The sequence below is a fragment of the Megalobrama amblycephala genome, linkage group LG18 (genome assembly GCF_018812025.1).
Source record: "Megalobrama amblycephala isolate DHTTF-2021 linkage group LG18, ASM1881202v1, whole genome shotgun sequence".
Classification (NCBI taxonomy): Eukaryota; Metazoa; Chordata; class Actinopteri; order Cypriniformes; family Xenocyprididae; genus Megalobrama; species Megalobrama amblycephala.
The window spans coordinates 31,525,544-31,548,590 of record NC_063061.1 but is presented as its reverse complement, the minus strand read 5'-3'; the positions used below and the strand labels follow the sequence as shown (position 1 = coordinate 31,548,590).

Sequence of the window (23,047 nt, the reverse complement as noted above, 5' to 3'; positions counted from 1 at the left end):
ATACTGTCATTGCTGCCTGAACCCCAGCTAATAGGCTAAAAATAAAAATTACAGTGGTTTATTATTGTTTAAGAAAAAATGAACATAGACATTAGCTTGTGTGTGCCACCATAAACCAAGCTAATGTAAACTGAGCAGAATTCAAATTCTCTGGCATGATGCTCAGGTATTTTATGCTGAATTCTGTTTAAGTCCATCAAAGATTTTAGAGACTGCCTGATGTCTTTTCTTACTAGTTATTTACAAATTTACAAAATTATAATTTAAAAATATTGGATATCGGAGCGAAGGGATATGCCAAAAACGTTTGACTTATTGTGAAGGCAGCAGTGTGGGTGTTAATCGATGTTGTGTTGTACGTCTAATTAACCAGTCTGTATCGTTGTTATTTGAACTTTTATTAACACACTCTCAACTACATGATCACTCTCTTAACTCTCGCGATCCCTCTCTAGTCTCACGATATCACTACACTACATCCCTCCCTTTGTTAGTATTTAGAGAACTCATCAAATAACAAATTACTTTTGATTTAACCCCTTTTTATGGTCACTCTGAACACAATATGCTACTATATTGTTTCAATCCAAACTGACTAACAGTCAACAAAAATACTCAAACATTTACATAATCATGTCCTTGAAACGAACAGGTTTCTTAATCACTCTACCACTACGGGTAGTCAAAAGCTTGCTACCAGTGTCTGGTACTGTAGGTGACTTTGTTTTTTCAGTAGAACACAAATGATGATTTTTAACTCGTATAATGCATGTCAATGGTCACAAAATCTATGAGAGTAAAAAAAAAAAAACATGCACAAACAAATCCAAATTAAACCCTGCGGCTCGTGACGACACATTGATGCCCTAAGACACGAAACTGTTTGTGCGAGAAACCGAACAGTATTTATATAATTTTTTTACCTCTAATACACCACTAACCGCCTTGAGCGCGCGCATGGCATCCGGCGTGTGAGGTGTGTACGCGCTCTGTCGTAGTTGTCTGTCTCAGTGCATAAACATTGTAGGTACGACGGTTAATCAAAAAATCACTTGCGCTTATCCAGATTGTGTCAGTTCTGTCAAATCTCTTTTGGATTATATTTTATCACTATCAGTTTGATTCAATAAACTGCTCCAGGGTTCTGCAAACTTATCTACAGTGGACTATTTTACAGCATGCTGTCCAGGGCTCTGAGCTCAGAATTTGACCCGATCCCAGAGTATTCCCCCCTCCTTCACTGGGATAAGAACCAGCCAAGAGTGAGGCGATGGGGTGGTGGAGTGCTGCTGTTAAACTGTTGCGGGACAGAGGTGAGGGAGGGATATATATATACCGACTTCCTCTGGCACTGATTGGTGGGATTACCTTAATGTGCTTTGTTAAACTAAACTTCAAAATGAAATAGTTTTACAACAATGAATTATAGACTATAATTTTAACAACCAAAAATGTTATATTTACCGTAACTCATTTTGTGTGCAAACCTATTACTAGATGATTTCTTGTTATTGAACATTTCTTGACACCCAAGCCGTAATTGAGTGTGGACAAATTATTCAGCATCAGATAACTGAAATAAGTACAATTGCAAGACTTTTTATTTTTAAAAAATTTAAAAATCAATCTTGTTACTCAAGAAACAGTGATCAAAGAAATATTTACTTTAAATATTTTAATTACTTTAATTTAAAACATTTGAAGTTAAGAAAAAAAATAGTGCACATAACTTTTTAACAAAATGAACAAACATTTTGCAAGGACATCTGACCCTACACCAAACCCCTACACAGTAACATCTTTAAAAGCAACATTAATATAATACAAAAGATCACTTCTGGTTCTCAGATAAATGGCTATTTGATTTGTTTAAAGGGTTAGTTCACCCAAAAATGAAAATTCTGTCATTTATTACTTACTCTCATGCCGTTCCACACCCGTAAGACCTTCCGTAATCTTCAGAACACAAATTAAGATATTTTTGTTGAAATCCGATGGCTCCGTGAGGCCTCCATAGGGAGCAATGACACTTCCTCTCTCAAGATCCATAAAGGTACTAAAACATATTTAAATTTCATTTTTCATTGTTTAAGTGACAAACTCTCACATTAAGAGGACAAAGTTCACAAAAGTCATTCAAGATCATCAAAGTGACAAAAGCAACAAGACTAGTTGTCAAATATTATGCAAATAATCCCCTGCTTTTAACACTAACTCATTCAAATACTGAAAAAAGATACTCTTCTGTCACTGGATTAAACCAAAAACAACATCAGCATCAAGGGAATCAAACTAAAACAACATGATTTACCAACCCTGTATCACATGAAATACGTTCTGAGGAAACTATTTTGCAAATCGCAATTACGTTACATGCCAACATATAAGCAGTGCTATTACGTTGGTCCTTAACCTAATATAAGCAGTGCTATTACGTTGGTCCTTAACCTAATAAAGCCAATTTATTGCAGTGCTATTACGTTTGTCCTGAACATAATACATCCAAAGCAGGTTTCTTTTCACACGTAGCAGCTAATGCTGTTCATTTTGTTTTAATTATTTACTCCCTTTTTTCTGATCGGGCTACAAAATATTATTTATGCCAGGGGGAGTCAAATGGCGGCACCCAGATAATTTTTATCTGGCCCTCCAACTGGTTTTTGATGTTTAAAACCGCTCGCAATCTGATATCAAAGTCCCCGCAAAGGTTTAGCGTTTTCAGCGGTGAGTTTAACGTTGTTGCAAAGATTTTTCTGATCTCGCCAGAATAATGTGAAACTGCTACGTTTTGGTTGATATGAACAATATTTTATTTTCTGCATCAAAATAAGGTTTGATTACATTTTAAGCAAAAAATATATATTTTATTTTCATAATATTCATTCAGTGAATGTACATAATCACTCGCTTGCGCGTTGTTGCAAAGATTTATCTGATCTCGCCAGAATAATGTGAAACTGCTACGTTTTGGTTGCTATGAACAATATTTTGAGTTAGTTTCTGCATAAAAATAAGGTTTGATTACATTTTTAGCGAGAAATATATATTCTATTTTCATAATATTCACTCAGTGAATGTCAACCCGTTCTCACGCTGAAGAAGTCTCCTTCAGAACACATCGCGATATTTGGCATCAGTTCGCGTGTGCTGGATGTTGGTAAGTAGTCGTAAATACGCTGTTCTAATGTTTGATATAATGTCTTTTCTGTTTGCAGATATTAATCAGATTAACGTTAGCTCCCTCATGTTCAGTCACTGCATTATATCTGTCACCTCCGCTAAGGTTTTGCTTTTCATTGTTTTCTATATTAAATAGTACTAAACTAGGGTGATTAAACACTGTCACGTGACGTGCAATATATTGCACAATATATATAACATATTCATATCAGGTTCAAAGTAGTACAAGTGTAGTTTCAAAATGGTATTTGTTGTAGAAGCACGGTAAAAAACAACACTTACCATGCTTTTTACCACAGTATTGGTAGTTTTAATTTGATTTTTGTTGTAAATACAGAGTAACCACAACACTTATCATGCTTTTAATGCCTAATAATGTTAAATCCAAAAACTGTAAGGTCAATAAGAACTTCTTTCCTATATATATTTATATATAAACCTATATATTATAAATAATGATATTTTCTTTTCTCTTGTTTTAGCTGAAAAGACAAAAAGGGCCTTTTGGAAATGGATGAAGGAGACAGAAAGCTGCAAAGGCAAATAATTGCAATGGTATGTATGTGTTGCTTTTAACCCTTTATCAAACATTTTATCAAGCATTTGTTAAATAGTCTCACAGTAAATTAAAATTAAAGTCAAATCCTGTACATATTTATCACCTTATTTGTAAATCAGTTGTGCCCCTTCTTGGACAGTTGGACGTCCCACACATAAAAGTTTATATTAATTCCATTGAATTCTTTAAAATGATTACAGATTGGGCCCAAAATGTTCCAATGATACATGATGTCTCTCCGCACCTCATAACTACCTCTGTTTGCAAGAGTGGAAATTATCATTTGACTTGTCACATGACATCAGATATTCAATTATTTTGTCATAATCAAAATAATTGAATATCTGATGTCTATTCAATATCTAATCAGTTACACTGCTGATAATGTCCTGCTTGCATGTGAAACATGTTATTTTTTTATTTATTCTTTTAAATATAAATATAGCTTGCTATTAAAGACATATGTTTAATCATGGAAATGCCCACATATCAGTGAACTTATTACATAAATGCATTTAACATTTAATTATGCAACACTCTTTACAGAAGGAAATCCTACAGTTATGTGTAAATTGACAACTTGAATGTGATGTAATAAATTTACCTTCCTTTCTGTCTTGCAGGATTACTTGCAGATTACTTAGTCCTTCTTTTTAGGATCTCTACAACATCAAACTCAACAGCTCTTTTAAGAGCCGACCCTCACAAGAGCTACTAGTGAGTCGCTGCAAACCTGCCGTGATCAGCCCTTTCCAGGTAAAGTTTCTAGATATTTAAATCAGTATTTACTCATCAAATGCTCTCCTGGATGGTATGGTAAATTAACTGATTTATAACTGTCTCAATTTGTATGTTTTAAGAACAAGAGTAATTGCACACAGAGTAAGTAGAGACTTTCTTGTTTTTCTGTGCAGAGAAGGAAGACCAGTCCTTATATCAAAACAAGCTCATCGAAGTCCTTTGTTTAGGGTGAGGAAGGAACATGACCATCTCATGACCATCTCATGCCCAAAGAAGACAGAAGTCCATTGGTATGTCTTGTGTTGAGGCAATGCTGTAATATGTAGTACAGAATTTAATGTTGTTCTCTCAAAGGACTATTAAGTTCTTAAAAAGTTCTTAAAAACGGTTCCTTCTGTTTTTTTGTTTGTTTGTTTGTTTGTTTGTTTGTTTTTTTTAGATAAAAGCAGACAGGGAAGCTTTGGAAGATAATGAGTTAATATAATATAATATAGTATAATAGGAATTAAATAGTAAATGTTCTTTAAATTATGTGTAATACCTAGTTTTTTTGGCTTGAAATAAGGCCTTATACTGCACAGACCTAAAACATTGTATTTGTGTTTTAAAACATATAGCAAGTGAAGTCACTAACAGAAGATCCTAGAGGAAAAACGACTGATGTGCAGCTACGGAGGAACACAAGAGGCAGAAATATGCATGGCCATGGCTTCTTCATGAGTACGGTAAGTCCTGTGCCTATTCTTAATTCTTGCCTTAAAGTTTTTATTGCAGTATTTTAACAATTTTACATTGTACAGGTTATCACTTGGTTTTTGACCAAATTATGCTCTTGAAACAAGAAACAGAAGAGTATGTTGTCCTGAAAGAAATCAAGGCTCAAAAGAGAGCATGCCTTTCTAAAAGATCTTTTAAAACAGGTTGCTGTTAATATGGGTAAAACAGTTTTTGTTCAGTACTTAGCTTACAGTCTGTGCTGCATTTTTATTATAATATATATATTATGTACTGCTGTTTTGTAAAGTTAAATCAGGAACAGGCAACTCTAGCCCTTTTGCTGTCTCCTTTTTGAGGTGGAGAGTTTACCTCCAACCATAATTGAGCACACCTGAAAATTTTAACCAAAGTCTTCAGGTGTACTTATAGACAGTTATAGGCAGTTGGGTTTGAGGTTGGAGCTAAATCTGCAGGACCGTGGACGCTGAGGGCCAGAGTAGCCCACCACTGTTTAAATCATGCAGAACATAAGCTGACCTGGCTGTCCATTAAACTACTTAACTTGAATTGTCTGTGTTTTTTTGTTTTACTTTTAGACCAGGACTGAAGAACGCCTGACAATGGGATGTTAAGACTTCTTCCTCTGGTTGAGAAAAAGCTACAGCACATCAGTGATCACATCTTCTGGTCATCAGTTGTACTGTAGAGTACAACTGAACAAACTGTTTAGAAGAAGAAGAACATGAACATGATAGAGACGTGTACAGGGAAGAGCAAGAACCCAGTTCAGCTGTGATAATGAATCTTTATTTTAAACTCAATATCAAATCTGTTTTCTGGATCATAGTTGACTGGATGGGATTCTGTGGCGCTCATTTGTGCAATAGGAGTAAAGTCTGTGAATGGATTATTATGACATTAACGTATTTTTGAAGACACGTTTTTATTTATCTTGAATCTCATTTGTCTTTATGCAAATTTCAACCTTATGCTGTATCCTCCAATAAAGTGTTGTGTAATAAATTATGGTGAACGTGGTGTTTGGTAGAGTAAAGTTTATTTCATAATTTAAAAAAATGACATATAATTTCCATGATTGTTTTACTTATTAATACATAAATATATATTACATAAATATTTTCGATCTAATTCATGATATTTGGGACAACAATGCACCAAAAGTTGCATATACTTTCATGTTGTGACAAGGATGGCAGTTTCCAGATAAATAAAGGGAAGTGAATAAAGAGAGGCTGCAGTGGGTTATACTGATACAAACACTTCAAGCAGAACTGAAGAAGATCGATGTTGATCATTCTGGTACATCTACTACTGCATTCAAAATGACAGCTGGACATTACTGATGTCAGGCATGTGAGGAGCAAGAAGAGGGGGTGATAATGACATTTTGGCACAGTTTCTTATTTTACTGAATAGTGCATTATCCTTGTGTAACAGTAATAGTGAAGTGTAAATATAAATAGTTTTTAGTTTACTGCCAACACTGGCAGCTGGATAATGGCAAGTTGTTGTGGGTTCATCCATTATATTTATTGGTGTTCATACAAAAAAAAAAGCAAAGAAATAATCAACTACTATTCAATTAATCTATTATTATTATTATTATTATTATTGTATTACAACATTTTGTTATAATATTTCCATATTTCATCAGATGGTCTCACAATACCCATCAAAAACCTATACAAGCATGATGTTAGAATGGAAAATGAGGAAATGATAAAATACTGCAATATTTAAATGTGATTCAACAAAGTTTGTTATCCATGATGAGGAGTACACACCTGTGTAGATTTTAATGCCCTTCCACCCCCAAGGGGCCAGTACCGGCCCCTGGAAGAGCAAAGAAATGCACATTTCAAATGGTTGTAACTCAAAGTCCGGTTAGCGTATCAAAGAGAAAATCAACAGGACAACTGCTTATGCTATGATTACTAAATAATGTTGGGCACAGTTTTCAGACATACATGGAAAGCTGGCATAAAGGTTTTTTAATAGTGATTACAGTAAAATATTAAATTTCAGCCTGTCCCTCATATATGTAATAAATGTTTGCACAATAAACATATTTAGATATCGAGTTGTCCATTAAAGATCTTATTATTTTAACATTTATCATTTCTTTACTAAACGTTTTAAACTACATTACCCATATGTCTCTGTCATTCTATCAATGAACGGGAAACATGGCGCTGTAGTTCATTGAGAAGCTAGGGTTAGGGTTGGGATCTCGGTAAAGGAGTAATTTCTCACAACATGGAAACACTTTATAGTTAACTTAATGTATGAGTAACGTAATATTCACACTAAAACAAACTTTGTAAGATAAAGCGCCGTTTTATATGGGTTGAAAGGTAGTCCAATCACAGCGAGTTCTGCGATAGAGTCACAGCCAATCACAACACAGCTGAACAGATGCGTCACGCTTACTTGTCCATTTATGGTAAATGACGACAGATCTCCTTCGGTTCCGGCTGACGAGAAAGATTCCTTAATAATTAATCTAATTAAATATAATAAAAATCACATTTTACAACGAAAGACTCCTTTGTGTTTTAAACTGATGCATAAATATATTTGAAAGAGATATAATTGCATCTACTAAAGTGCTTCTAACATTTACAGTAGATATGTAGTATATTAAAGGTATACATTTAATCACTTATTTATACCATTCTTCACCATTTGAACTCTTGGAATTAAAATAAATATAAATAAAAGCATAATGAATGTACTCGATTTTGTAATCATATTCCAATATTTAGTGTCAAAGACAAATGTAGTCCCCAAACTACTGCACAACAGTATAAAAATCAGTTAATTGTGAGAAAAAAATATATCCAGTTACAGAGGCAATCTATTATAGTGAAATATAACTACACAAATCGATATGATGAAGTATTCTTTTACAAACCAAGAGATGAGATAAAATTCCATGTGAAAATATGTTTCTTTAAAGAATAGGGGGAAAAAAATAACATTTTACATTCTCAACTTTAATACAATACAATATTGTGTTTATTGTTCACTTTTACTGTAACTAAATGAAAGGCAAATTCAAATAGTTAATGCATTTTATAAATGTTAAATATTTTCAGCAATAAAATGCTTCTATAAAATACATTCATGGGTATGTTACATTTACATTATCCAGGTACTGATATAATGATACCATAGATGTACACTGTTAAAAATTGCTGTAGTTTTTACAGTAAATATTTACAGTAGACGACTGTTTTTTTAATTTTACAGCATAACTGTATTTTTGCCACGTGGGAGCATGCGAGCATGCATAATTGCTGTGAATTTTAGAGGTCCAATAAGATACTGTGTTTTTTTTTGTTTTTTTTAAGGTAGATCACTGTTATTGAATGTTCCTATGACTTCTGCAGTAATGCTTTTTTAAGAAGAAGAAAAAAACAGTTGCAAAAGTTTTCGTCATCTTCAGTGGACATCTTGGGAGTTGGGACTTTCCATTGCTTGGTTTTTATGTTTATTTATATTTGTATAAATTAATGTAATTTAACTGTGCCTACCTTTAATTTAACTAAATATAAATTATAAAAGCAAACAACTTGATCCATATTCCATTCCAGTTGGTGGCGATAATGCACCAATAAGCTAGGTTGCCAACCGCCAATAAAAACCAAAAAAGAAGTTGGGACTTTCCACGCGCTTTCGTCATCATCACCAGCACTCAATTTTCGCGCTCACCTCGTGCTCTACGGTTACCGGAGGAGGAGGAGGACGATCTCTAATGAGAGCGAGTTCAGGTGTGTTACATCTACAATATGGAATCCTTTTACATCCACGTTGCAAAATGTATAATCTAGATTATTTGTCCAATTTTATGATGAGTATGATGCTTGATGAGTCGTCACAGATTAACGATTAGTTAGCTGTCTATATTTTCTTCACCATTAAAGTGTGGCCGGGCTGTCATTTTACTATAAAATTTTTGATAACTGCTCGGTATATAAAATCTTTTACATTGTTGTTGGTAGTAGACATGTAAGCTTTTAAACGTTTTAAGCTTTTAACTTGATTGTGTAGGTTTTATGCAGTTAAATACACTCTAAAAAATGCTGGGTTAAAAACAACCCAAGTTGGGTTGAAAATGGACAAACCCAGCGATTGGGTTGTTTTGACCCAGCGGTTGGGTAGTTTCATTTAACCCAAAAATTGTTAAACAATTACTGTATTTCTTGCTTAAAATGAACCCATAATATGTTGGAAATTAATATTTATTAATATGTTTAATAAACAAACATTTGAATAATACTTAAACAATAAACATTTATTAAATTGCTTATTAATAAATGCTCATCTTTTGATTATTATTGTTGCCTCTAGTAATTATGTGTCTGATTTTTAATTTCCAACCTATTTTGGGTTCATTTTAAGCCTGCCATACAGTAATTTTAAACAATTTTTGGGTTAAATAAAACTACCCAGCACGTTGGGCAAACATTTAACCCAGCCGCTGGGTTTGTCCATTTTCAACCCAACTTGGGTTGTTTTTAACCCAGCATTTTTTAGAGTGTAGTGTTTAACTTGACTAACGTTAGTTTGCAGTGCACATGCTTTATTGCTGTGCATTTATTAGCTTGTGAAGTCTATATTTTTTTTAAGTTATTTATGCAAATTTCAACCTTATGCTGTATCCTCCAATAAAGTGTTGTGTAATAAATTATGGTGAACGTGGTGTTTGGTAGAGTAAAGTTTATTTCATAATTTAAAAAAATGACATATAATTTCCATGATTGTTTTACTTATTAATACATAAATATATATTACATAAATATTTTCGATCTAATTCATGATATTTGGGACAACAATGCACCAAAAGTTGCATATACTTTCATGTTGTGACAAGGATGGCAGTTTCCAGATAAATAAAGGGAAGTGAATAAAGAGAGGCTGCAGTGGGGTTATACTGATACAAACACTTCAAGCAGAACTGAAGAAGATCGATGTTGATCATTCTGGTACATCTACTACTGCATTCAAAATGACAGCTGGACATTACTGATGTCAGGCATGTGAGGAGCAAGAAGAGGGGGTGATAATGACATTTTGGCACAGTTTCTTATTTTACTGAATAGTGCATTATCCTTGTGTAACAGTAATAGTGAAGTGTAAATATAAATAGTTTTTAGTTTACTGCCAACACTGGCAGCTGGATAATGGCAAGTTGTTGTGGGTTCATCCATTATATTTATTGGTGTTCATACAAAAAAAAAAGCAAAGAAATAATCAACTACTATTCAATTAATCTATTATTATTATTATTATTATTATTGTATTACAACATTTTGTTATAATATTTCCATATTTCATCAGATGGTCTCACAATACCCATCAAAAACCTATACAAGCATGATGTTAGAATGGAAAATGAGGAAATGATAAAATACTGCAATATTTAAATGTGATTCAACAAAGTTTGTTATCCATGATGAGGAGTACACACCTGTGTAGATTTTAATGCCCTTCCACCCCCAAGGGGCCAGTACCGGCCCCTGGAAGAGCAAAGAAATGCACATTTCAAATGGTTGTAACTCAAAGTCCGGTTAGCGTATCAAAGAGAAAATCAACAGGACAACTGCTTATGCTATGATTACTAAATAATGTTGGGCACAGTTTTCAGACATACATGGAAAGCTGGCATAAAGGTTTTTTAATAGTGATTACAGTAAAATATTAAATTTCAGCCTGTCCCTCATATATGTAATAAATGTTTGCACAATAAACATATTTAGATATCGAGTTGTCCATTAAAGATCTTATTATTTTAACATTTATCATTTCTTTACTAAACGTTTTAAACTACATTACCCATATGTCTCTGTCATTCTATCAATGAACGGGAAACATGGCGCTGTAGTTCATTGAGAAGCTAGGGTTAGGGTTGGGATCTCGGTAAAGGAGTAATTTCTCACAACATGGAAACACTTTATAGTTAACTTAATGTATGAGTAACGTAATATTCACACTAAAACAAACTTTGTAAGATAAAGCGCCGTTTTATATGGGTTGAAAGGTAGTCCAATCACAGCGAGTTCTGCGATAGAGTCACAGCCAATCACAACACAGCTGAACAGATGCGTCACGCTTACTTGTCCATTTATGGTAAATGACGACAGATCTCCTTCGGTTCCGGCTGACGAGAAAGATTCCTTAATAATTAATCTAATTAAATATAATAAAAATCACATTTTACAACGAAAGACTCCTTTGTGTTTTAAACTGATGCATAAATATATTTGAAAGAGATATAATTGCATCTACTAAAGTGCTTCTAACATTTACAGTAGATATGTAGTATATTAAAGGTATACATTTAATCACTTATTTATACCATTCTTCACCATTTGAACTCTTGGAATTAAAATAAATATAAATAAAAGCATAATGAATGTACTCGATTTTGTAATCATATTCCAATATTTAGTGTCAAAGACAAATGTAGTCCCCAAACTACTGCACAACAGTATAAAAATCAGTTAATTGTGAGAAAAAAATATATCCAGTTACAGAGGCAATCTATTATAGTGAAATATAACTACACAAATCGATATGATGAAGTATTCTTTTACAAACCAAGAGATGAGATAAAATTCCATGTGAAAATATGTTTCTTTAAAGAATAGGGGGAAAAAAATAACATTTTACATTCTCAACTTTAATACAATACAATATTGTGTTTATTGTTCACTTTTACTGTAACTAAATGAAAGGCAAATTCAAATAGTTAATGCATTTTATAAATGTTAAATATTTTCAGCAATAAAATGCTTCTATAAAATACATTCATGGGTATGTTACATTTACATTATCCAGGTACTGATATAATGATACCATAGATGTACACTGTTAAAAATTGCTGTAGTTTTTACAGTAAATATTTACAGTAGACGACTGTTTTTTTAATTTTACAGCATAACTGTATTTTTGCCACGTGGGAGCATGCGAGCATGCATAATTGCTGTGAATTTTAGAGGTCCAATAAGATACTGTGTTTTTTTTTTTTTTTTTTAAGGTAGATCACTGTTATTGAATGTTCCTATGACTTCTGCAGTAATGCTTTTTTAAGAAGAAGAAAAAAACAGTTGCAAAAGTTTTCGTCATCTTCAGTGGACATCTTGGGAGTTGGGACTTTCCATTGCTTGGTTTTTATGTTTATTTATATTTGTATAAATTAATGTAATTTAACTGTGCCTACCTTTAATTTAACTAAATATAAATTATAAAAGCAAACAACTTGATCCATATTCCATTCCAGTTGGTGGCGATAATGCACCAATAAGCTAGGTTGCCAACCGCCAATAAAAACCAAAAAAGAAGTTGGGACTTTCCACGCGCTTTCGTCATCATCACCAGCACTCAATTTTCGCGCTCACCTCGTGCTCTACGGTTACCGGAGGAGGAGGAGGACGATCTCTAATGAGAGCGAGTTCAGGTGTGTTACATCTACAATATGGAATCCTTTTACATCCACGTTGCAAAATGTATAATCTAGATTATTTGTCCAATTTTATGATGAGTATGATGCTTGATGAGTCGTCACAGATTAACGATTAGTTAGCTGTCTATATTTTCTTCACCATTAAAGTGTGGCCGGGCTGTCATTTTACTATAAAATTTTTGATAACTGCTCGGTATATAAAATCTTTTACATTGTTGTTGGTAGTAGACATGTAAGCTTTTAAACGTTTTAAGCTTTTAACTTGATTGTGTAGGTTTTATGCAGTTAAATACACTCTAAAAAATGCTGGGTTAAAAACAACCCAAGTTGGGTTGAAAATGGACAAACCCAGCGATTGGGTTGTTTTGACCCAGCGGTTGGGTAGTTTCATTTAACCCAAAAATTGTTAAACAATTACTGTATTTCTTGCTTAAAATGAACCCATAATATGTTGGAAATTAATATTTATTAATATGTTTAATAAACAAACATTTGAATAATACTTAAACAATAAACATTTATTAAATTGCTTATTAATAAATGCTCATCTTTTGATTATTATTGTTGCCTCTAGTAATTATGTGTCTGATTTTTAACTTCCAACCTATTTTGGGTTCATTTTAAGCCTGCCATACAGTAATTTTAAACAATTTTTGGGTTAAATAAAACTACCCAGCACGTTGGGCAAACATTTAACCCAGCCGCTGGGTTTGTCCATTTTCAACCCAACTTGGGTTGTTTTTAACCCAGCATTTTTTAGAGTGTAGTGTTTAACTTGACTAACGTTAGTTTGCAGTGCACATGCTTTATTGCTGTGCATTTATTAGCTTGTGAAGTCTATATTTTTTTTAAGTTGAAAATGTTTATCTGTCACTTTTGTAATAATGAGAGCAGTACAATCCTGAGTTTTGTGCTGCATGAGAAATTGCATAGAAATGTGCCTAAATCAGGTTTTAGATGTGCTGTACCTGATTGCCCACATATTTTCACTAAGTTTTCTTCATTGAAGTCCCACATATACAGAAATCACAGGGAACATCACCAGTCTGCTGCTAAAGAGCATCAGGCACAGATGTGTGATAAAACATTTAAATGCCATGTAGACTTTTGTGAAGTTCAATGTGGGACCCTAACACAGCTTTTGTCTCATTTAAAGAGCCATATTCAGTCAGGTCTGGAGATCCGGTGCCCATTTGGTTGCAACAGGACATTTAAGGTGAGATCTACATTTGCATCACATGTATCACGGACACATAAAAACGGCAGTGATGTCTAGCTCTCATTTAAGTATATGCGTGAGACATCACTACCGTTGTCAGAGCGCGATCAGACCTCACTAAGTGATTGCTGAATGCAGCTGGACATAGTGGTGTATTAGAGGTAAAAAATTATATAAATACTGTTCGGTTTCTCACACAAACCGATCGTTTTGTGTCTTGGGACATTAATGTGCCGTCACGAGCCGCAGGGTTTAATTTGGATTTGTCTGAGCGTGTTTATTGACTCTCTTAAATTGTGTGACCATTTACTCCCATTATTTGACTGACAGATGGCAACGGTTGGAGTTAAAAATCATCATTCGTGTTCAACTGAAGAAACAAAGTCACCTACATCTTGGATGCCCTGGGGGTAAGCAGATAAACATCAAATTTTCATTTTTGGGTGAACTATCCCTTTAACAAAAATCCTTATTCGTAACATTAGTCTTCATTATAAGTCCCATAGTGTATAGTGTCTGTCTAAAAATTAAAAATTACATCATGATTTACTCACCCACAAGCCATCCCAGGTGTATATGACTTTTTTCTTTCAGACAAATACAATCAGTTGTTTTAAAGAATGTCCTGGCTCTTCCAAGTTTTAAAATGGCAGTGAATGGATGATGAGATTTTAAAGCTCTAAAAAGTGCATCATCCATCATAAAAGTAATCCAGTAAAAAGTAATTCCAGGGGGTAAATAAAGACCCTCTGAAGTTGACTCCCTACATGATGTATGACGTAGGAGTAGTGTAAGCTTTAACGCCTCTCGTAACAAATAGGGCTGTGTAACAAACTCAAGGTCTTCCCTTATATCAAAATCCTCAGAAATTTGTCTTTAAAAATTCTAGTTTTAGACTTCTAATTTGAGTTTTTTTGTTATTTTTTGCTCTATCCTCTGCGCTTCCATGTTCTTCGTTACGTCAGGTCGGAGTTCACTCTTTCACCATAAATATGCTGAAAAGTAGATATTTTAATTTATATGGTTTTAAATATGGATATTTTTCTTAAACAAATGCATCGCTTTACTTCAGAAGGCCTGAGCAATGTGGAGTACTTTTATGATCGATGGATGCACTTTTTGGGCTTCAAAATCTTGCCTGTCATTCATTACCATAATAAAGCTGAGAAGAGCTAGGACTTTTTATTTTTATTTTTATTTTTATGTAACTCTGATTGTATTTGTCTGAAAGAAGAAAGTAATTTACTCCTAGGATAGCGTGATGGTAATCATGGTAATTTTCACTTCATTTAATTCTTTTCAGACTATCCCTTTAACATGAGCTATACAACAATTATTAATCTATGCCCTGCCATATTCTTATTTTATTTTTTATAGGTGAATCCATGACCCCAAGCAAGTGGATGTTGTCCGTCGAGAGGGAAGTTGTCCTGGGCCCATTTTCAGAGGCATTTGTTGAGGGTCTGGCAGCATTGTTTGCGACCTATTACAACTTGAATCTTGCTTATCAGGATGATGCTGCATGCACGCTGGATTTTATTCAGAGGTATTTCAGAGCATAAAATCTTACTCAATATTTATTGTTACTTTCACTTTTTTTATTTTTTTTATTTTAGGTTTTCAATTTAGGATAGTTTATCAGAATTAGATATTTTATGGAAAAGTTTTCAAATGAACAACAAAAAATTGCTAACCACATACTGAATAGAGAATTATTTTATTCACTGCATGTTACTAAAAATTGCAAGGTGCATCTGGATTAAAAACTAGACGAGCACAAGCAGATGCTTCAAGTTGCTTTTGAAGCAGTAGAATGCCAAGAGTAGAATGCCAAGAGTATAGCAGTTAAGTATAGCACAACTGTAGCAAATAATCTATTATAAATATGCAAATAATTCAAATACTACAAACAATGCAAAAACCATATAAAAATAAAATAAATTATTATAATGACTAAAATAACAATGAAAGATAATTAAAAAGAATAACAATTCTATAATTTCCCATGTTGTCCCAACTTTTTTAGAGTGTGTTGCAGCCATCAATATCTAAACTTGTTTATTTATTAAATACAAACAAGTTGGTCAGTGAAAATTTTGGAAATATTTTCTTTGTACTTTTTTTTTTTTTTTTTTTTTTTCCAGTTAAAGTTGAAAGAGTATTGACATCACAGATTCTTGATTTTATTGCATTTTACAAAATGTGGTTGCACTTCCAATACAGTACAACTACCTTATCTTAAATCTCTTAAGGAGATCATTTAACAGCTGTATAATCACTGCAGTCTTCCTGTAGACAATGCACTAGATGCAGTGGATTGCAGTGTGCAATGATTTACATGTTCTATAGCCAAATTTTTAGAAATGCGATTTTAAATCTGTATAATAATATAATCTGTACATTTTATTTATTGTAAACATTGAAGGCTAAATATTTTTACATTAATTTCTGATAAAATTAAATATGACCCTAACTCTTCATTGAAATTAAATGTAATTTGAATTGTCTGATTAATTTTGTATTTTATTTTTAAGTCTATAATGTTTTTGATAATTAGATGGTGTGTGTGTTTTTTTTTTTTTTTCCACAGAGGACTTGTGGGCATCAACCCGGAAACTGGATCAAAAGTTGCTGCTGGAAAGCGAGACAAGAAAATGCATGGAATGAACCCACATGTATGCACACTGTTACATAAACTAATGGACTTTAAATGGCTTGTCATTTAAAGTATTCCAACAGAATTGATACCAGAGACTGACCCGATTTCCAAGTTCATATTCTTGCCTTTAAGGTAGGCACAGTTCAGACCATGTCTTTAGTTTATGACTTTAGAACACTTTAGGAATGTGTGCACTGCATAGTTAATATTTAAAGGCATAGTTCACCCAAAAATGAAAATTTGATGTTTATCTGCTGACCCCCAGGGCATCCAAGATGTAGGTGACTTTGTTTCTTCAGTTGAACGCAAATGATGATTTTTAACTGCAACCGCTGCCGTCTGTCAGTCAGATAATAGGAGTAATTGGGAACTTGAACAATAAGAGTCGAAAAAACTTCCATAGACAAATCCAAATTAAACCCTGCGGCTCGTGGCGGCACATTGATGTCCTAAGACACGAAACTCCGTTCAGCTTCCGGTTACTGAGGTCTGATCGCACTCTGACAACGGAAGTGATGTCTCGCGCTCATTGAAGTATATGGGCGAGACATCACTTCCGTCATCAGAACGCGTTTTTTGACCTCACTAACGAAGCTGAACGAAGTTGGACATAGTGGTGTATTAGATGTAAAAAAAATTATATAAATAATGTTCGGTTTCTCGCACAAACCGATCGTTTCGTGTCTTAGGACATCAATGTGTCGTCACGAGCCACAGGGTTTAATTTGGATTTGTCTAAGCAAGTTTTATTTACTGTTATAGTTGAAGTTCCCATCCACTGCTATTATTTGACTGACAGACGGCAGCGGTTGCAGTTAAAAACCATAATTTGCGTTCGACTGAAGAAACAAAGTCACCTACATCTTGGATGCCCTGGGGGTCAGCAGATAAACATCAAATTTTCATTTTTGGGTGAACTATCCCTTTAAGTGCTGCTGTTCTCCGAGGTTTTTTCCAAGGCTAAAGCCTTACATGTAATGTGCAATCTCCTTTTTTTTTCTTTTTTTTCCCCTTTGTTTCTCCAGATACATTTTTTGAAATCTGGTTGTGTTAAATAGCCATTACAATAAATTTGTTATGTTACTGAACCTGTTATTGTGAGTTTTATTTGACAAAAATGCTTTAACTTACAGCAAACAAATAGTGAATTGAATTCCACATCAAATGCTCTAATTTACTGTAAAATGTATAGCAGTACATTTAAGTTCATTGTTGCTCTTGTAATTTCACTTGCATTCATAATTATTTCAACTTTAATTTGTTACAGCTGTAAGAAATGTACAGCGTATATACAGTGTGCTGTTTTTTTACAGTACAATTGTAGTTAATGATTTACAGTACTCTTGGAAATTTTACAGTATTGCTGGCAACCAAAATTGCCAGTAAGTTACTGTAAATTTTACAGTACATTTGTAGTTAATGATTTACAGTACTCTTGGAAATTTTACAGTCTTACTGGCAACCAAAGTTGCCAGTAAGTTACTGTAAATTTTACAGTCAATTTTTTACAGTGTAGTTAAGGTGGACATTTACTATAGTGACACTGTGATAAAACGTTTAATGAAACAAAATGCAAGATATTTTCAAGTCCATCTAAATGAAGAGGTAACAAACTCACAGAATAATGTCCAGAATGTCAATGTGTCATTTCTGTAATACTCTATATCAGCACCAAACAGAATTAAATAAATATTGATTGTTCTCAGAGGGTTTTCCTGAACACTCTCACTAACTTCAATTGTTCGGACAAACACCTGCTATACACACATGCAGAAATACATATTTGACTATAGTCGCAGCATTACTAGAACTTTTACCAAAACTCCGGATGAGCACTGGTGCTTCTTTGATAAAGGCAAGAATATGGAAAAAGATAAATTACTATTTTCAATATTGGTTCTGCACGTTTCAAGGAGATCATAAGGAGGAGTCCACGTGAAGACTTTTAAAAACTGTGACAGAGTGAAGGGTGCACCTCCCCGGACACACCCTAAGCATGACCAAACAACAACACCCAAAGACAGATATGAAGTGGACACCACCAGGAGAATGCAGGGGAAGACATGGAAACGAAGGCCTGAAGAATGTCGATGTCCCATGGGAAGATGTGGAGAATGTGGTCACAGATTGGATACGTTGGAGGACACTTGTTACCCAATGTGCCCAGCACAGCACTTGATGATGATGTTGTGAGTTCATACATAACTGTAGGATTTCCTTCTGTAAAGAGTGTTGCACAATTAAATGTTAAATGCATTTATGTAATAAGTTCACTGATGTGTGGGCATTTCCATTATTAAAAGTATAGCAAGCTATATTCATATTTTAAAAAATAAAAAATAAAAATAAATAAATAACATGTTTCACATGCAAGCAGGACATTATCAGCAGTGTAAATGATATTGAATAGACATGACAAAATAATTGAATATCTGATGTCATGTGACAAGTCAAATGATAATTTCCACTCTTGCAAACAGAGGTAGTTATGAGGTGCGGAGAGACATCATGTATCATTGGAACATTTTGGGCCCAATCTGTAATCATTTTAAAGAATTCAATGGAATTAATATAAACTTTTATGTGTGGGACGTCCAACTGTCCAAGAAGGGGCACAACTGATTTACAAATAGGGTGATAAATATGTACAGGATTTGACTTTAATTTTAATTTACTGTGAGACTATTTAACAAATGCTTGATAAAATGTTTGATAAAGGGTTAAAAGCAACACATACATACCATTGCAATTATTTGCCTTTGCAGCTTTCTGTCTCCTTCATCCATTTCCAAAAGGCCCTTTTTGTCTTTTCAGCTAAAACAAGAGAAAAGAAAATATCATTATTTATAATATATAGGTTTATATATAAATATATATAGGAAAGAAGTTCTTATTGACCTTACAGTTTTTGGATTTAACATTATTAGGCATTAAAAGCATGATAAGTGTTGTGGTTACTCTGTATTTACAACAAAAATCAAATTAAAACTACCAATACTGTGGTAAAAAGCATGGTAAGTGTTGTTTTTTTACCGTGCTTCTACAACAAATACCATTTTGAAACTACACTTGTACTACTTTGAACCTGATATGAATATGTTATATATATTGTGCAATATATTGCACGTCACGTGACAGTGTTTAATCACCCTAGTTTAGTACTATTTAATATAGAAAACAATGAAAAGCAAAACCTTAGCGGAGGTGACAGATATAATGCAGTGACTGAACATGAGGGAGCTAACGTTAATCTGATTAATATCTGCAAACAGAAAAGACATTATATCAAACATTAGAACAGCGTATTTACGACTACTTACCAACATCCAGCACACGCGAACTGATGCCAAATATCGCGATGTGTTCTGAAGGAGACTTCTTCAGCGTGAGAACGGTCAGTGAGAACGGGTGACATTCACTGAGTGAATATTATGAAAATAGAATATATATTTCTCGCTAAAAATGTAATCAAACCGTATTTTTATGCAGAAACTAACTCAAAATATTGTTCATAGCAACCAAAACGTAGCAGTTTCACATTATTCTGGCGAGATCAGATAAATCTTTGCAACAACGCGCAAGCGAGTGATTATGTACATTCACTGAATGAATATTATGAAAATAAAATATATATTTTTTGCTTAAAATGTAATCAAACCTTATTTTGATGCAGAAAATAAAATATTGTTCATAGCAACCAAAACGTAGCAGTTTCACATTATTCTGGCGAGATCAGAAAAATCTTTGCAACAACGTTAAACTCACCGCTGAAAACGCTAAACCTTTGCGGGGACTTTGATATCAGATTGCGAGCGGTTTTAAACATCAAAAACCAGTTGGAGGGCCAGATAAAAATTATCTGGGTGCCGCCATTTGACTCCCCCTGGCATAAATAATATTTTGTAGCCCGATCAGAAAAAAGGGAGTAAATAATTAAAACAAAATGAACAGCATTAGCTGCTACGTGTGAAAAGAAACCTGCTTTGGATGTATTATGTTCAGGACAAACGTAATAGCACTGCAATAAATTGGCTTTATTAGGTTAAGGACCAACGTAATAGCACTGCTTATATTAGGTTAAGGACCAACGTAATAGCACTGCTTATATGTTGGCATGTAACGTAATTGCGATTTGCAAAATAGTTTCCTCAGAACGTATTTCATGTGATACAGGGTTGTGATTTACTTACGCTTTATGGTACATTTTGATAACACATGGAAATGTTAGAAGCACAAATCCCATGTTTTTTTTTTTTTTTTTTGAGAGCTGAGAACTATTATATTTTTATAATCAAATACTGTGTCCCATATTTTGTATGCAACCCTGTTGTTGGATGACCTTACCCTTTTCATGAATTCATGATATGCAAATATAAGTGGTATTGTATTTGGTTGGTTCTGTAAGAGTTTTAGCACAAGATGAAAGATTGATAAGAGCGGCTACACAGTCTCTGATGATGACACAGCTGTTCCACGATTGGCTGAATTCATTGCATGACAAGGATTATGTGTGTTTCGTGTTTATTCTCACACCTTCAGTTCCACTAATGCACATAAATCTGTATTTTTATAACAGTAAAAGCACTTTTTTATGAGGACTTCTGGTGACTTCACAGAGATGGCAAACGCTTGAAGGTTAAGCTCCGTCTGATTGTTGCAATAAATCCAAATTCAGGTATAATCAGAGTTTTTCATAATGAGTATGACAATGAGACACAAGAATGCTTCCAAAAACGAAAATTCGAGAGAAAGAGATGATAAAAAATGATCACCTAGCCCTGCCAGACATGCTAAAGCTAATCCGCGTGCTCCTGAACTTTCTGAAGTGATGGAAGAAATGAAATCATTAAGAAAAGAAAATCAAGAGGGGCATAAACAAACGAAAATATCACTGACAAAATTAGAGACCTCGGTTGAGGACTTAAAATGCAAAATAAATAGTTTGGCGAGCAGAATCGGGGAGAAGGAGGAACGGATAAACGTTGATGAGGAAACTGAAATGAGGCACAAAAGAGCACTCCGATTTCTCCAGGAACGTGAGGCGGATCTTACAGGTAGATGCAAAGACATGCAAAATAGACTTTGTCGCAATAATCTATGAATATATCAAGTTCCCGAAGGCTGCAAAGGAGAAAACACAGTGGAATTTGAAATCCGTCTGCTCACCACACATGGGACACTGACCCATTCAAACTGATTTTTAATGCATATTTCACACATGATTAACGCATGAAATACACGCATTTAATGCGTTGATTTTCTATGCGCAAACAACACATATTTAACATGTTGTTGATGTGTTAAAATTCACATATTTTTGGCCCTTTTGGCCTTCCATATTGATTAAAACTAACAAAGCACAAAGATTTTGATTACTGGATATGTTCTGATATATACAGTAAGCCTGAAACAGATCACAGCAATAAGAAGCAAAGTCATATGCATATGATTTAATATGAAGCACGTCATGTCCTTGACATGTAACGCTTATTAAGGTTGTGTTAGCACTCTGTGTAGCAAAGACTTTAGGTCAGAGATCTTCAACCCTGTATAGTTTAGCTCCAACCCTAATCAAACTCTTACCAAGTTCTTCAGTATCACTTGAAAATCACATTGGTGTGAAAGTCAGTTGTGCTGAAACAGGTTGGATATAAACTTTGCAGGACAATGGGTCTGCCAGGATCAGCGTTGAAGACCTTTTCTTTTGATATACAAAGAAGGTGCATTCATATTACTTATGAATGGGAGAAAGTGCAACATGCAATAGAGTGCAACAGTCGGGTACCAGAAATAAAAGCTTCATTTATTTTCTCCATAGGGAAATAACTCATTGTAAGATAACTCATAAACCTTTAAAGACAGATCCACTGTGAGTTACAGGGCTGTTAATCCATGGTATTTGCTTCTGTTGAATCATTATTTCAGCTTATTTATATAAGGAGCTTAAAATGTCAACTTGTTGTATTGTTAGGTGCCAGAATTGATGGAGTACATGCTCCAATTTGAAATTGTATTGCAAACTTGCTGCCACTGCCAGACAAAAAAAAAAAAAAAAAAAAAAAAAAAACAGATGGCTAACTGTGGTTAAACCCTATAAAACAAGCATATACTGGACAGAAACGATCATCAAAAGTGCTTGCGTTTGACCTGTTATAATGACCTGTTTTGTACAGCTAAAAATAACTGGAAGTGAATTACATTGGAAGCCTGACACATTAAAATTGCAAATGACCGCACACTGTAAAAAATGACCGTGATTTTAAGAGTAAAAAACTGTAAAAATTCTGCGGTGAAAAACTGTCAATTGGTTTACAGAAAGTTTCCGTACTAAATACGGTGAATAACTGTAATAGATCTAACAGTACATTTAATGTAATTTTACGGTAAAATACCGTTAAATTCACAGTTTTTGGAAGTGAAAAATAACAATTCATTGTAAAATTTACAGTGAAAAACCGTAAATTGACATTCCCACAATTCCCT

General features: G+C 33.9%; 3 long non-coding RNA genes across 6 annotated transcripts; 2 read left to right on the top strand and 1 right to left on the bottom strand.

Moving 5' to 3' along the window:
- Positions 1–2,586: 2,586 nt before the first annotated feature.
- Positions 2,587–6,234, top strand: LOC125253387. 3 transcript variants are annotated; one of them, XR_007181431.1, is made up of 7 exons: positions 2,587–2,724; positions 3,072–3,157; positions 3,663–3,735; positions 4,363–4,495; positions 4,654–4,770; positions 5,098–5,205; positions 5,794–6,234. It is a non-coding gene; the product is annotated as an uncharacterized LOC125253387 (long non-coding RNA). The 3 variants fall into 3 exon arrangements; XR_007181432.1 differs by lacking the exon at positions 2,587–2,724 and having other exon boundaries at positions 2,943–3,157; XR_007181430.1 differs by lacking the exon at positions 2,587–2,724 and having other exon boundaries at positions 2,944–3,735.
- Positions 6,235–12,258: 6,024 nt separating this feature from the next.
- Positions 12,259–16,862, top strand: LOC125253539. The gene is made up of 5 exons (XR_007181462.1): positions 12,259–12,680; positions 13,843–13,902; positions 14,236–14,315; positions 15,283–15,451; positions 16,496–16,862. It is a non-coding gene; the product is annotated as an uncharacterized LOC125253539 (long non-coding RNA).
- Positions 16,863–17,574: 712 nt separating this feature from the next.
- On the bottom strand, positions 17,575–19,963 carry LOC125253618. Of its 2 annotated transcripts, none has more exons than XR_007181490.1 (3): positions 19,885–19,963; positions 19,306–19,378; positions 17,575–18,784 (listed from the first exon to the last, which is right to left on the bottom strand). It is a non-coding gene; the product is annotated as an uncharacterized LOC125253618 (long non-coding RNA). The 2 variants fall into 2 exon arrangements; XR_007181491.1 differs by lacking the exon at positions 17,575–18,784 and adding an exon at positions 18,984–19,101.
- Between the last annotated feature and the right edge of the window lie 3,084 nt (positions 19,964–23,047).